Source organism: Somniosus microcephalus, chromosome 4, assembly GCF_052327205.1.
Source record: "Somniosus microcephalus isolate GS21.2 chromosome 4, FLI_Smic_1.0, whole genome shotgun sequence".
NCBI lineage: Eukaryota > Metazoa > Chordata > Chondrichthyes > Squaliformes > Somniosidae > Somniosus > Somniosus microcephalus.
Window position 1 is genome coordinate 73480841 of NC_140990.1, and position 15392 is coordinate 73496232.

General features: G+C 47.3%; 1 pseudogene; it reads right to left on the bottom strand.

Moving 5' to 3' along the window:
* Positions 1–1217: 1217 nt before the first annotated feature.
* The window catches only part of LOC147119225 (uncharacterized), a 106917-nt pseudogene continuing 92742 nt past the window's right edge, over positions 1218–15392 (bottom strand).

Sequence of the window (15392 nt, forward strand, 5' to 3'; positions counted from 1 at the left end):
AGTGTTTCAACAGGAACTAGGAACCCTGAAAGGCACCACCGCCTCAATAAAAGTGGAAGATGCGGCAATTCCCAAGTTTTTAAGGCAAGGCCGGTGTCATACGCAATTCGTCCAGCCGTTGAGGCAGAGCTGGAGAATTTGGAAAAAGCAGGCGTGTTATCCAAGGTAGATTGGAGCGAGTGGGCAACACCCATCGTCCCGGTCATGAAGAAAACGTTGAATAATGTTAACTATGAAGAACAGAGAAAAGTTTGCATCTGTGGGGACTTCAAGGTGACTGTAAACCCGATTCTTCACACGGTACAGTATCCTCTTCCGAGGATAGAAGATATTTTTGCCTCACTATCCGGAGGGAAATGTTTCACCAAAATTGACTTAGCACAGGCATATCTACAGATGGAGGTTGAGGAGGCCTCTAAAAAGTATCTCACGATAAACACACACAAAGGCCTGTACCAGTATAATCGACTGGTTTTCAGAGTGGCATCAGCTCCGGCTATCTGGCAAAGAGCTATGGAGCAAGTCCTGCAAGGGATTCCGGGGACTCAATGCTACCTAGACGACATCCTTATAACAGGAGAAAACGACAACGAGCACCTTGCCAACTTGGAGCAGGTGCTCACGAGGCTGAGTGAACGGGGCCTACGAGCAAATCGCCCCAAGTGCGAATTTTTCCAGAAACAAATATCATATTGTGGCCATGTCATTAACGAAGAAGGGTTGCATAAGTCACCTGAAAAAATTGAAGTGGTCGTAAAGGCCCCAGCGCCTGAAAATGTCTCACAATTAAGGTCGTTCCTGGGATTAGTAATTTATTATCATAAATTTTTACCAAACTTTTCGACGGTTCTGCACCCCCTTAACGCACTGCTACAAACGGGAGTAGTTTGGAAATGGAACGAAGACTGTAAACGTGCCTTCCATAAATGCAAAGGCTTGATCACGTCCAGGGAAGTGTTGGCTCATTACAACCCATCACTGCCAATCAGACTGGCGTGCGATGCATCCCCTTACGGCGTGGGAGCGGTATTATCGCATAGATTCCCTGATGGCTCAGAGCGGCCGATAGCTTTTGCATCACGCTCATTAAACTCAGCTGAGCGTAACTATGCCCAGATCGACAGGGAGGCACTCAGCCTGGTGTGGGGGGTGAAGAAATTCAACCATTACCTACACGGACAAAAATTTACCTTGTTGACTGACCATCAACCCCTCGTCTCCATATTCAACCCTAAAAAGGGCGTTCCCATTATGACAGCGCAAAGGCTACAGAGGTGGTCCCTTTTCCTAGGAGCACCCCAATATGACATAGAGTACAAAGGAACAAAACAGCATGGGAATGCTGATGGATTGTCACGCCTACCGTTGCCGACGGTGGAAGGAGAAGACCTTGCAGTGAATCCAATGGAGTTATTCCACTCGACCATAGTCGAATGTCTCCCTGTGACGAATGCAAACATAGAAAAGGAAACACGGAATGACCCGACACTATCAGGGGTCTATGATTTAATGGTGAAGGGATGGCCAGCACATGGCGAACCACTGCTGCCAGCATTCTCGCCGAGAAGAGAACAGCTGTCAGTGTGCAGAGGAAGCTTGATGTGTGGATCCAGAGTAGTAATTCCACCTAAGTTGACTAATAGAGTGCTCAATGAGCTTCATGAGGGTCATCTGGGTGGGGTAAAAATGAAGAACATAGCCAGAGCGTTTGTGTGGTGGCCGGGAATCAGTTAGCGCTGATCCTGTATCCAATTCCATTTTAAATTGGGACCCTGCTATCGTAAATGAACACTGCAGCCCCAACAACTCAATCAGCTATAGATCCAGAATATTAAACTCCAGCCCAGTTATAGGGGTTATTAACATCAGCAGAAACAAACCCCAACTGTCAGAATTAACCAGGTTCATTCCTGGATGTGATTAACAGCAGCAATAACAGCAGAATCCAACCTCTGCAGTCACTTGTGAACTCGCTGGTGTCTCAGCAGGTTGGATGACTGATTGAATCCCTTCCCACACACGGAGCAGGTGAACGGCCTCTCCCCAGTGTGAACTCGCTGGTGTGGCACCAGGTTGGATGACTGAGTGAATCCCTTCCTGCACACAGAGCAGGTGAATGGCATCTCCCCAGTGTGAACTCGCTGGTGTGTCAGCAGGTTGGATGAATGAGTGAATCCCTTCCCACACATGGAGCAGGTGAATGGCATCTCCCCACTGTGAATTCGCTGGTGTGTCAGCAGGTGCGATGATCGAATGAATCCTTTCCCGCATACGGAGCAGGTGAACGGCCTCTCCCCGGTGTGAATGCACTGGTGTGTCAGCAGGTTGGATGAATGTGTGAATCCCTTCCCACACACAGGGCAGATGAACGGTCTCTCCCCAGTGTGAATGTGCTGGTGTCTCAGAAGGTCGGAGGAATTAGTGAATCCCTTCCAACACGCGGGGCAGGTGAACGGCCTCTCTGCAGTGTGAATGTGCTGGTGTATCAGCAGAGTGGATGAATTAGTAAATCCCTTCTCACACACGGAGCAGGTGAACGGTCTCTCCCCAGTGTGATTTTGCTGGTGTGCAATGAGATGAGATGACTGCCTGAACCCCTTCCCACAGTGAGAGCAAACGGTCTCTCCTCTGTATGAACCCGCTGGTGTGTCAGCAGGTGGGATGACTGACTAAATCCCTTCCCACACTCGGAGCAGGTGAATGGCCTCTCCCCGGTGTGACTGCGTCGATGAGTTTCCAGCTGGGATGGGGAGCTGAATCCCTTCCCACAGTCCCCACATTCCCATGGTTTCTCCATGGTGCGGGTGTCCTTGTGTCTCTCCAGGTCGAACGATCAGTTGAAGTCTCATCCACACACAAAACACGTGTACGGTTTCTCCCTGCTGTGAATGGTGCGATCTTTTTTCAGGCTGTGTAACTGGTTATAGCTCTTTCCACAGCCAGTGCACTGGAACACTCTCACTCGGGTGTGTGTGTCTCGCTGCTTTTCCAGTCACACTGACCTTTGAAATCTTTTCCCACAGACAAAACAGGCAAACATTTCTCCTTCCACATTCAAAGGCTGATGATATTCCCTGTAAAAGCAGTTTACAAAAGTAATCACTGTAAGTTCAGGATTAAAACTGCAGAACAGATAATTCCAGTTTCTATAGAACATTCTTTCCTCTATTATTACATAGAATTACATAGATTGTACAGCACAGATACAGGCCACTCGGCCCAACTGGTCCATGTGGTGTTTGTTAGATCCGTGATTCTGAGAGTATGCTGTTTTTCAATAACCACACGGATGCTGTAACTTAACAACAAACAGGTATTTACTTGGGGAGGGTAGTCTCAAGACTGGGGGTACAGAGGCATGCGCAAGGCTTATATACAGGTGTGGTCACTGCCGGTACTACAGTATACAGGAGCTGTAAAAGTAGTTCTGTCTTAAAGGCACATACACTACAGTGTTTATGCTCCACACGAGCCTCCTCCCATCTCTCTTCATCTCACCCTATCAGCATCTCCTTCTATTTCTTTCTCCCATGTGTTTATCCAGCTTCCCCTCAAATGTATCCATGCTCTTCGCCTCAACTACTCCCTGTGGCAGCAAGTTCCACATTCTCACCACTCTGGGTGAAGGAGTTTAAACTAAATACAATAAGTTGAGAGGGGAAGTGAAGATGAAAATCACATCTGCAAAGAGAATATGAGAGTAGAATGGCGGTTAACATAAAAGGGAACCCAAAAATCTTCTACTGGCATGTAAACAGTAAACGGGTAGTAAGAGGCTGGGTGGGGCCTATTAGAGACAAAAAAGGTGATATATGCTTAGATGCGCAGGGCAAGGCTAGATTACTCAACGAGTACTTTGTACCAGTGTTTACTAAGGAGGTGGATGCTGACAAAATATCGGTAGAAGTTCAAAAGGTAGAAGGAATGGAAAGGGTGAAAATTGATAGACAGGATGCACGAGAAAGGCTGGGTATGCTTAGAGTGGACAAGTCGCCTGGCCCAGATGGCTTGCATCCCAGGTTGCTAAGGGAATTGGGGGAGGAGATAGCAGAAGGGCTTGCCATAATTTTCCAACCTTCCCTAGATGCGGGGGAGGTGCCTGGAGATTGGAAAGTGGCAAATGTGACACCATTGTTCAAGAAAGGGTGTAAGGACAATCCTAGTAACTACAGGCTGGTCAGTTTAACATCAGTGGTGGGTAAAGTTTTAGAAACAATAATCAAGGTAAAAATGAACGGGCATTTGGAGAGATTTAAGCTAATTAAGGAGAGCCAACACAGGTTTGTAAAAGGAAGATCATGTTTGACTAATCTAATTGAATTTTTTGATGAAGTAACAGAGTGGATTGATGAAGGGAATGTAATGGATGTTGTCTACATGGATTTTCGGAAGGTGTCTGAAAGTACCACATAGAAGGCTGGTTAACAAAATTGAGGCTCAAGGAATAGGTGGGTCAGTGGCAGCTTGGATAAGGAATTGGCTTAAGGACAGAAAACAGCGCGTTGTGGTAAATGGCTGTTTTTCAGACTGGGGAATGGTAGACAGTGGTGTTCCCCAAGGGTCAGTGCTGGGGCCACTGCTTTTTTTGATAAATATAAATGACCTGGATATTGGAATACAGAGTAGAATTTCTAAATTTGCCAATGACACCAACCTTGGGGGTGTGGCAAACAGTGAGGATGATACCAATCGACTGCAACAGGACATAGAAAGGCTAGCAGAATGGGCAGACAAGTGGCAGATGGAGTTTAATACAGAGAAGTGTGAGGTGATGCATTTTGGCAGAAGGAACAGGGAGAGGCAATATACACTGAATGGCAGTTTTAAAGAGTGTGCAGGGACAGAGGGACCTGGGAGTTAATGTGCATAGGTCCCTGAAGGTGGCAGGACATATTGAGAAAGTGGGTAACAAAGCATATGGGATCTTGGGCTTCATAAATAGAGGTATTGAGTACAAAAGTAGAGAAGTTATGCTGAACCTTTATAAAGCGCTGGTTGGGCCACAACTGGAGTATTGCGTCCAGTTATGGTCACCACACTTTAGGAAGGATGTGAAGTCCCTTGAGAGGGTGCAGAGGAGATTTACTAGAATGGTTCCGAGGATGGGGGATCTTAGCTACAAGGACAGATTGGAGAAGCTAGATTTGTTTTCATTAGAGCAAAGGAGGTTGAGGGGTGATTTGATAGAGGTGTACAAGATTATGACAGGTTTGGATAGGCTAGATGGAGAAAAGCTGTTCCCACTACTTGATGGTACAAGGACCAGGGAACACAGATTTAAGGTTTTGGGCAAGAGATACAGGGGGTACGTGAGGAAAAACTTTTTTACACAGCGAGTGGCGAGGACCTGGAATTCGCTGCCGACGGACGTGGAGGAAGCGAAGACACTAAATGTTTTCAAGGGGAAACTGGATAGGCACTTGAAGGAAATAAACTTGCAGGGCTACAGAGATAGAGCAGGGGAATGGGACTGACTGGACTGCTCTACAGAGAGCTGGCATGAACTGGATGGGCCAAATGGCCTCCTTCTGTGCCGTTATGACTCTAAATAGGTCTTTGCCAATGAGCACTGCTGCCTCTTTTGTGCATTTCCTGGCGAGGCTAAACAGTTGATATTTTCTGATCAAGAAGAGCTGAGCTCGGCAGCATTAGTCCTGTTTTGCCTCCTTTGGAGACCAGGTGTATGAGCAGAGTGAGCGCAGCCTTCACAGCAACCATGATAAAATTGTTACAGTTGTGAAGGAACTTTGTGTCAGTGCACTGGACCACAAATAAAGTATGTGTGTTAATTAATGTCTGACTGCAATACTGTGACATTTTAAAGGTGCTATATAAAGGTAAGTTGTTGTTGTTGGTCTGTGTTTGCGGTGTGTAAATGCTGCCCTTCTCACAGCCTGTAAAAGGAGTTTACAAAAGCCATCACTGTGAGTCCAGGATAGAAGTTGACAAGATTCTCTCCTCCTGGTTCCTGGCCAAGGGGGCTGCACATGTGCCCTGCTGCCCCCTGAGCCTCTCGAGATACATAGATAGATACATAGAAGATAGGAGCAGGAGTAGGCCATTCGGCCCTTCGTGCCTGCTCCGCCATTTAATGAGATCATGGCTGATCCTTTAATTCAGTATCCCGTCCCCGCCTTCTCTCCGTAACCCTTAACCCCTTTTGCCCGTAGAAATATATCTAATTCCCTCTTAAATATATTTAATGAGCTGGCATACACTGCCCTCTGTGGCAATGAGTTCCACAGGTTCACCACTCTCTGAGTGAAGAAATTCCCCCTCATCTCTGTCCTAAATGGTTTAGCCCTTATCCTTAAATTATGTCCTCTAGTTCTGTTCTCACCCGCCAAGGGAAACATTCCTTCTGCATCCAGTCTGTCTAGACCTGTCAGAATTTTATACACTTCTATGAGGTCCCCTCTCAATCTTCTAAACTCCAGTGTGTACATCCCTAAACTACATAGTCTCTCCTCATAGGTCATTCCCGCCATTCCTGGTATCAGCCTGGTGAATCGCCGCTGCACCCCCTCCATGGCAAGAACATCCTTCCTCAGATGAGGCGACCAAAACTGTACACAGTACTCGAGGTGTGGTCTCACCAGTGCCCTGTACAGCTGCAGCAAGGTATCCCTGTTCCTGTATTCTAACCCTTTTGCTATGAAGGCCAGCATACCGTTTGCCTTCTTGACCGCCTGTTGCACCTGCATGCTCGCCTTCAGTGACTGGTGTACAAGAACACCCAGGTCTCTCTGTACTTCCCCCTCTCCCAATCTATTGCCATTTAAATAATAATTTGCCCTCCCGTTCCTGCACCCAAGGTGGATAACTTCGCACTTGTCCACATTATAGTGCATCTGCCATTTATCCGCCCAATCGCCCAGTCTGTCCAAATCGCTCTGGAGCTTCCTGGTCTCTTCCTCTGAGCCCACCCCCGTTAACCCGGGCCCATCACCTTGAGAAAACCCTGCAGCTGCCGCCCCACTCGGGGCAAACGCCCGGCCCGGAGGCTCTTGTTCGGAGCCTGAGGCCCACCCCGGGTGTGTGTGAAGCGGATAATGTTGAGTGTTTTAATAATGGGGCCTGGGGCCGCACTCGGGGTGTGAACAGCCCGCGTCCCCCCGGGGTTCATTTTTCTTTTTTTTTTCTACCATTACATTCATTGACCAATTATGGACAACAATATAAATACAACAATAAATTTTACAGGTAAATCAATAATATTTACAGTACAAACTGCAACTATTTAATAAACCAAGAATCCGTACACGCCAGTTCCACTGGCATCGTCCATCATTCAGTCATTCATTCCTCCATTCATCCGTTCGTATGCTCAAGCATAAGTTCCATTGTGCATGACTGCATACATGTGTGCCATTTCTATCTGCGTGCATGCGTATGTTCGTTCATCCGTCCGGCAGGCTTCACGCTCACCAAGCGGGCCTTCATCCTGGGGAGCGAGGGCCCTTCATTCGGCCGAATGTAAGTTTCATTGTGTATGCATGCGTATCATTTGTCTACCTGTGTGCATGCGTGCGTTCATCCGTCCAGCAGGCCTCACGCTCACCGAGTGACCCCCGTCCTGGGGAGCGGGCCCTTCATTCAGTCGAACGTAAGTTCCATTGTGTATGCGTGCGTATCATTTGTCTACCTGTGTGCATGCGTGCATTAGTTCATCCGTCCGGCAGGCCTCAGGCTCACCGAGTGACCGCCCGTCCTGGGGAGCGGGCCCTTCATTCGGTCGAACGTAATTTCCATTGTGAATGTGTGTGCGTGCATATATTTGTATCCGCATGCGTGCGTTCACTAGAGCGTTCGTTCGTTCAATTAAGGAAGGCTTTAACACTAAATAACAACACAATATACAAAGTCCCACAACCGTATCAAAAAATCACTTAAGACTTCAAGTAAACTACTTTTAACCAGAAGCCGAAACTTCTTAAAAAAGAACAAGTAATACCAGTTCAACGCCAGTCCTATTGGCACTCTAATAACTCCTCGTCTTCACTTGATGTTATCCAACCATATAATGTCATAATCCTTATCCACAGTCTTCAACCTTTCCACAGAAAAGAAGCCGACCATGTAATGTATATACCTTTAAGGGGGATGTATTGATTTCTTTGTGGGTTCAATGACGAGACATTTATGAAAGAGAATGTCTTTTAATCTAAAGTCTGTTCAACTCTTTATACAGCTTTACAGGAGACACGATGCTAGTGATCCATCTAGAACGAAACTGAAACTAAACTAAACTGCCTTGCTTGTCTCGGTCACATGCCCTCTGCTGGTCCGGCACAAGCAATCAATACATGCAAACTTGCTGGTAAGGCATCATAATCAAACAGGCAAATACCATCTCTATTTGCTGATATCAGTACATCTCCTTTTCTTAAAACAAAAGTATTTTACTTTTAACTAACAACATGTTTTCTTTGTATTAATCTGCATTTTAACTGTAACACTTAATGAACTTACATTATCATTATCATGATCAAGGTTTTTTAACCTTGCTTTGTGTGTTCACATGAAATATGTCAATACACTAGAACTTGAAGAAAGAATAAGATAACATTACTTCCTTCTATAACAATAGTCCTTAAATTTGCTCAATGAGTCTCTCAGGAGGCTTCACGTGTCTTGAGGATTTTCTGATTGATTGTCCTTGAATCTGAGTTGTTGCCTCAGATGATGGTTTCTCAGCTGTGTGATTAGGTTGTTCAACAGTATCAGTCTCTTGACCTGCTGTGGCTGGTCCCATGAGAAGATCTCGACGATTTCTTCTCAGAACAGCACCCTCATCTGTCTGAATGGTGTATGATCTTGGTTGAACGTCACTCAGGACAGTTCCCTTCTGAGTCCATGTGTTTGTTTTGTCTTTCAACCTTACTTGGTCACCAGTGTGGAGTTCAGGTAGGTTTTGTGTTCCTCTGTCATAGTAGTACTTTTGCTTTTCTTTCTGTTGTTCTTTGAACTTCCTCACTTTCTCCCCCTCTTTTGTTTTCAGGAGGTTCTCCGGGATGGGTAGGTTTGACCTTAGCCGACGTCCCATAAGGAGTTGGGCTGGTGACTTACCACACTCGAGCGGTGTTGTGCGGTATACAAGCATGCTCTGGTAGAAGTCAGTTCCACTGCCTTTTGCCTTGTACCTCAGTCTTTTCACTGTGTTTGCGGGCTCTCCTGGGTCAACAGCCCTGGACAACGAGTCTGCTGTATACATCAGCTTACCCGGTGTGTACGCAACATTCAGTTCATCATAGACTGTCTCTCCTTCGCTTTCCACAACGAGGACTCTCTTTACCAGGTTCAGTCTCTCACAGGCTTTTAAACCTAGTATGGCTTGCACATCCTTTGGCACCACGATTAATGCTAGCGTGTGCTCTCTGTCCTTGTGTGTTACTTTGACAATGCATCTTCCTTTCACTGGTATTTCAGTACCTGAGTATCCTGTCACTTTCACTTTGATTCCATGTATCTTTGGTCTGGGTCTAATTTTCTTAAAATCAGTCTCTGATATCACATTAACTTGTGCTCCAGTATCCAATTTAAATGGAATATGTATGTCATTCACTTTTAGTGTCAACATCCAGTCTCTTTTTTCTTCTTTGTTTTCAGTCACAACATCTACATAGAACTCCTCTATCTCGCTTTCATCTACTGTATGGACCTTGCTTTGTTGCGCTTGGTTCTTACAGCAACGGGCATAATGGTTGTTTTTGTTGCAACTATTGCATGTTTTACCATATGCTGGACACTTTCTTGGTGTATGCTGTGTACCGCATCGATGACTTTCGATTGTCCCTTTCATTTTCGTTCGCTGGCCACGCCTCTTTTTTCACATTGGCGCTCTTTTTGTTAAACGGTTTGTGTCCGTTCTTACTCACTGCATCCACGTTGCAGCTACTGTCACTGAACAGCTCCTTTGCCTGCAACTTCACAGTCTCTGTAGCCCTACACAGTGCTATGGCTTTTCCCAGGTCTAGATCTTGCTCTCTTAGCAGTCTTTCCCTTAGACCATTATCTGGAATACCACACACCAGTCTGTCTTTTATCAGCGAGTCTGTCAGTCCCCCAAATTCACATGATTTGCTTCTGTTTCTCAGTTCAGTCACATACTGATCAATAGTCTCACCCGTTTTCTGTACACATGTGAAAAATCTGTGCCTCTCAAATGTCACGTTACCTTTAGGTATGCAGTAGGCCTCAAACTGTTCCATTATTTTATCTAGCTTCATTTTGTCTCCATCAACAGCGAATGTGAAGTTATTATACACCTCCAGCGCTTCATCACCCACGACATGTAAGAACAGTGACGATTTCTTTTTATTACTTATCTCGTCAGCTCTGATTGCCGCTAAATACAACCCCACACGTTGTTTGAATCTCCTCCAATTTTCAGCCACATTACCTGTCAACTGAAGCTTCGCCGGTGGGTGTAATCCTTCCATTTTTTCACTTTGTTAGCTATTCTCTAATGGTAAGTAACGATGTTCTCTTTTGGCTTGCTAATCTGTGGAGAGTTGATTTAACTTCAGAATTTTCCTCTTCATCTCTTTCAACCACTTCTGACACCATGTATTGATTTCTTTGTGGGTTCAATGACGAGACATTTATGAAAGAGAATGGCCTAGAAATTCAGTGCCCTTAGCGCCGATTTTGCGGCGCTAGAGGGCCTAGCGCTGCAATTGGCGCCGGTGCCTAAATTGCCTGGGGCCCTTCCGCCGCGGTAGACCGGTAGCGCTGCGCCGGCACCGATGACGTCATCGGTGTGCGCAGCGTCCCGGTTGCCGTGGTGACGGGCCCCAGCGCCGAAATTGACTTGCGGCCGCCTCGCCCGTGGCAGCCGCAAGCAACGTTCTGGCAGAGGTGCCTTGCTCAAGTTTGCGCCGGCGCATTAAAGGCCCCGCGGCGGCCGGCCGCTTTCCCGCCGCCCGCCTGGCCGCAGCTCCCTCCCCGGACTTCCCCCCCCCCGGAACAGAAGCAAGCCCGGCACTTGTCCGAGGTGCCGGGCTCATTTTTAATAAGATTATCGCGGGCCGCGGCCGGGTGCAGGCAGCTCCTCCTTAAGGGAAGGAGGAGGCCTGCACTTCCCGAACCTGCCGCACCGCAGCGGGCGCCGCAGCGCCGGAATAGCGCCGAAATTCAGCGCATAGCGCCAGTTTTCAGGCGCTAACAGCTTTCAGCAGCGCCGGCAGCCGTTTGGGCGCAGAACTATTGAATTTTGGGCCCGACCAGCGCGACTTAGCTCCGGCACTAACTTCCGGCGCTAAAGCCCTGGCAGCGCCAAAACTCAATTTCTAGGCCAATGTCTTTTAATCTAAAGTCTGTTCAACTCTTTATACAGCTTTACAGGAGACACGATGCTAGTGATCCATCTAGAACGAAACTGAAACTAAACTAAACTGCCTTGCTTGTCTCGGTCACATGCCCTCTGCTGGTCCGGCACAAGCAATCAATACATGCAAACTTGCTGGTAAGGCATCATAATCAAACAGGCAAATACCATCTCTATTTGCTGATATCATTACAGGGGGAATTACTTTTTACAGCTCATGTATACTGTAGTACTGGCAGTGACCACACGTTTATATAGCACTGAGTAGTAATCTGTACAGTCAGTTCCACTGTGAGCCACGTTGAGTAAACACCTGTTGTACCGTTTCTCCTGCAGTCTGTGTCTTATTATACGCAGACACAACATTGGCGACAAGGCAAGTTCGAACCTACCTGCAACTCTGCATCACCTCCCGGGGATTCGTTCCTGGAGATCAGTGGATTGGAGGTCAAGGCCAGAGACTCGGGCGTCGACCACGGGCAACCGCCCAGTCATCCAGCAGAGACTTGAGAATTGCGGGGTAGGCTGTCGAGAGCCAGGCTTGGCTTTCCAGTCGAGGTGGTCCAGCGAAACGGGCTGGCAACAGGTAGTGCGCCGACCCTTCCTGGACAGCGGCGGGCTAGAGCCCGACCGAGCGGCACAGCAAAGGGCCGAGCAGCGTAGATGGGGGAGAGAGAGAGAGGGCAGAGCACACAGGGCGCAGCTGGTGTTCAGGGGCCGAGCAGCGTCAAAGAGAGGGAGAGAGAGACGCGCAGAAACCCGCAAGGCGCCACCATTGCCACGAGGACCGCCGAGAGCAGCGTTGGCAGCAGCGCAGGAGAAGTGCGCGAAACCTACAGGGCGCCGCCATTGCCACGAGAACCGCCGGGAGCGGCGTTGGCAGCAGCGGGGGAGGAAGGAAAGCCATTGGGAGACGCCATTTTAAACCACACCCAAAATGCTGAAGAGTGGCAGTATCACCGCATTTGACAATGGAGTCGAAGATTGGACTACATATGTCGAACGAATAGAGGTGTACTGCAATGCAAATGAGGTGTCAGATGACAAGAAAGCGTCAGTATTGTTAAATTTAATGGGTGCAAAGACGTATGGGTTATTACTGTTGGATCCGTGATTCTGAGAGTATGATATTTTTCAATAACCACACGGATGCTGTAACTTAACAATAAACAGGTCTTTACTGGAGGAGGGTAGTCTCAAGACTGGGGGTACAGAGGCATGCGCAAGGCTTATATACAGGTGTGGTCACTGCCGGTACTACAGTATACCGGAGCTGTAAATGTAGTTCTGTCTTAAAGGTACATACACTACAATTCCTCCCCTTTTAGATTAGTAGTACCCCTAATATTCAAATAACAATTAACACTTTAACATATACATTAAACAACAATAGTCCATTTATAGGTTCAGTCTTTGGGGCGGCTTCCTGACCCTTTCGGGATAGCGCCTTTCCTGAGGTTCTCGTTCTTGGTGCAGAGGCGATTCTGGCCCCTTTTCATCGGGTAGTTCATCGGTTTCCACTGCTACTGGCTCTGAGGTAGATGCTACCGGTATGTCGGGTTCATCCCCAGGTACTCAAGACATGGGGTTGACTCATAAGAACATAAGAACATAAGAAATAGGAGCAGGAGTAGGCCAATCGGCCCCTCGAGCCTGCTCCGCCATTCAATAAGATCATGGCTGATCTGATCCTAACCGCCAATCCACTATCACAGAACCATCTCCTGAATCTAACAGAATTAGACACACGAAATAGGAGCAGGATCAGGCTACACGGCCCCTGGGCCCGCTCCGCTACCCACAGAGCCATGACCGATCCGAACCTAGACTCATGTCCAAATTCCTGCCCGCTCCCCGTAACCCTTAATTCCCTTTACTTCTAGGAAACTGTCTATTTCTGTTTTAAATTTATGTAATGATGTAGCTTCTACAGCTTTTTGGGGCAGCATATTCCATGGACCTACCACCCTCTGAGTGAAGTAGTTCCTCCTCATCTCAGTTTTGAAAGAGCAGCCCCTTATTCTAAGACTATGCCCCCTAGTTCTAGTTTCACCCATCATCGGGAACATCTTCCCCGCATCCACCCGATCCAACCCTTCACAATCTTATATGTTTCAATAAGATCGCCTCTCATTCTTCTGAACTCCAATGAGTAGAGTCCCAATCTACTCAACCTCTCCTCATATGTCCATCCCCTCATCCCCGGGATTAACCGAGTGAACCTTCTTTGTACTGACTCGAGAGCAAGTATGTCCTTTCTTAAGTATGGACACCAAAACTGTACGCAGTATTCCAGGTGCGGTCTCACCAATACCTTGTACAACTGAAGCAATACCTCCCTATTTTTATATTCTATACCCCTAGCAATGAAAGCCAACATTCCATTGGCCTTCTTAATCACTTGCTGCACCTGCATGCTAACCTTTTGAGTTTCGTGCACCAGGACCCCCAGATCCCTTTGTACTTCAGTACTTTCCAGTTTCTTGCCATTAAGATAATAACTTGCTCTACGATTTTTCCTGCCAAATTGCATAACCTCACACTTTCCAGTATTGTATTCCATCTGCCGAATCTCTGCCCACTTACTTAGCCTGTCGATGTCCCCTTGCAGGTTTTTTATGTCTTCCTCACTCACTACTTTCCCTCCCATCTTAGTATCATCTGCAAACTTTGATATGTTACACTCGGTCCCCTCCTCCAAATAGTTAATATAGATTGTAAAGAGTTGGGGACCCAGCACTGACCCCTGCGGAACACCACTAGTTACTGATTGCCAGTCTGAGAATGAACCATTTATCCCAACTCTCTGCCGTCTGTTAGATAGAGAGTTCCTGTGACGCTAAGATCTGATCGACGTGGTGTCTCACAATGTTCCCCCCGACATTCACTGTGTACATTAATGGCCACTGCCTTGTGCATATCGTTCCGGGTTGCCATTTCTCTGTTCGGTAGTCACGGGCCAAGACTGGTTGTCCTACATTGAAGCTCCTTGTCGGCTTCTCATTGATGTGCTGGAATTGTTTGTCCTCAACATTTCTTCGCACATTTGGTCTGAGCAAGTCCAGACGAGATCTGAACCTTCGGTTAAAGAACATCATGGCCGGGGTCTGGTTGGTAACTGCATGTGTCGTGTTTCGGTAGGCTAATAAGAAATTGTCCACCTTATGCTGTGGTGGAATTTCATCGTCGCACATGGTCTTTATCGCCTTCTTAAAGGTTTGTACGAACCTCTCAGCCAAGCCATTTGTGGCTGGATGATATGGGGCGTATGTGTAATGCCTTACCCCATTCCTTCTCATCAATTTTCGAAACTCTTCGGACACAAGCTGTGGTCCATTATCAGAGTAAATCTGCTCTGGCAAGCCGTTTCTGGCAAATATGGTCCGTAGGACTGCAATCGTTTTCTCTGTAGTGGTTGAGGACATTTTTTATCACCTCAGGCCACTTCGAATGAGCATCCACTGCTATTAAGAACATTGAGTCCATGAATGGACCAGCAAAATCAATATCTACCCATTGCCATGGAGAGGAGGGCCACTCCCATGGGTGTAGAGGGGCATGTGGTGGTGCATTTTGGACCTTCTGGCATCTTGAGCAGCTCTTGGTTAGGTCTTTGATTTGTTGATCGATTCCCGGCCACCACACATAAGCCTAGCAAGGCTTTTCATTTTCACTCCACCCAGATGACCTTCATGGAGCTCATTTAGCACTCTCTCCCTTAACTTGGGTGGAATCACCACTCTGGATCCACACATCACTGTCCCCTGGCATACTGACAGCTGTTCTCTTCTGGATGAGAATGCTGGTAACAGTGAGTCGCCATGTGTTGGCCATCCCCTCACCGTCAATTCATATACCCGAGACAGCGTCAGATCATTGCGGGTCTCCTTCTCTATATCCGCGTTTGTTACTGGCAATCGTTCAATTATTGACAAATAAAATATCTCGATAGGGTCCACTGCTGGTGCTTCCTCCACAGTAGGCAGTGGCAGGCGCGATAGCCCATCAGCGTTCCCATGCTGTTTCGTGCCTTTATATTCTATTTCATATTGATTCGCCCCTA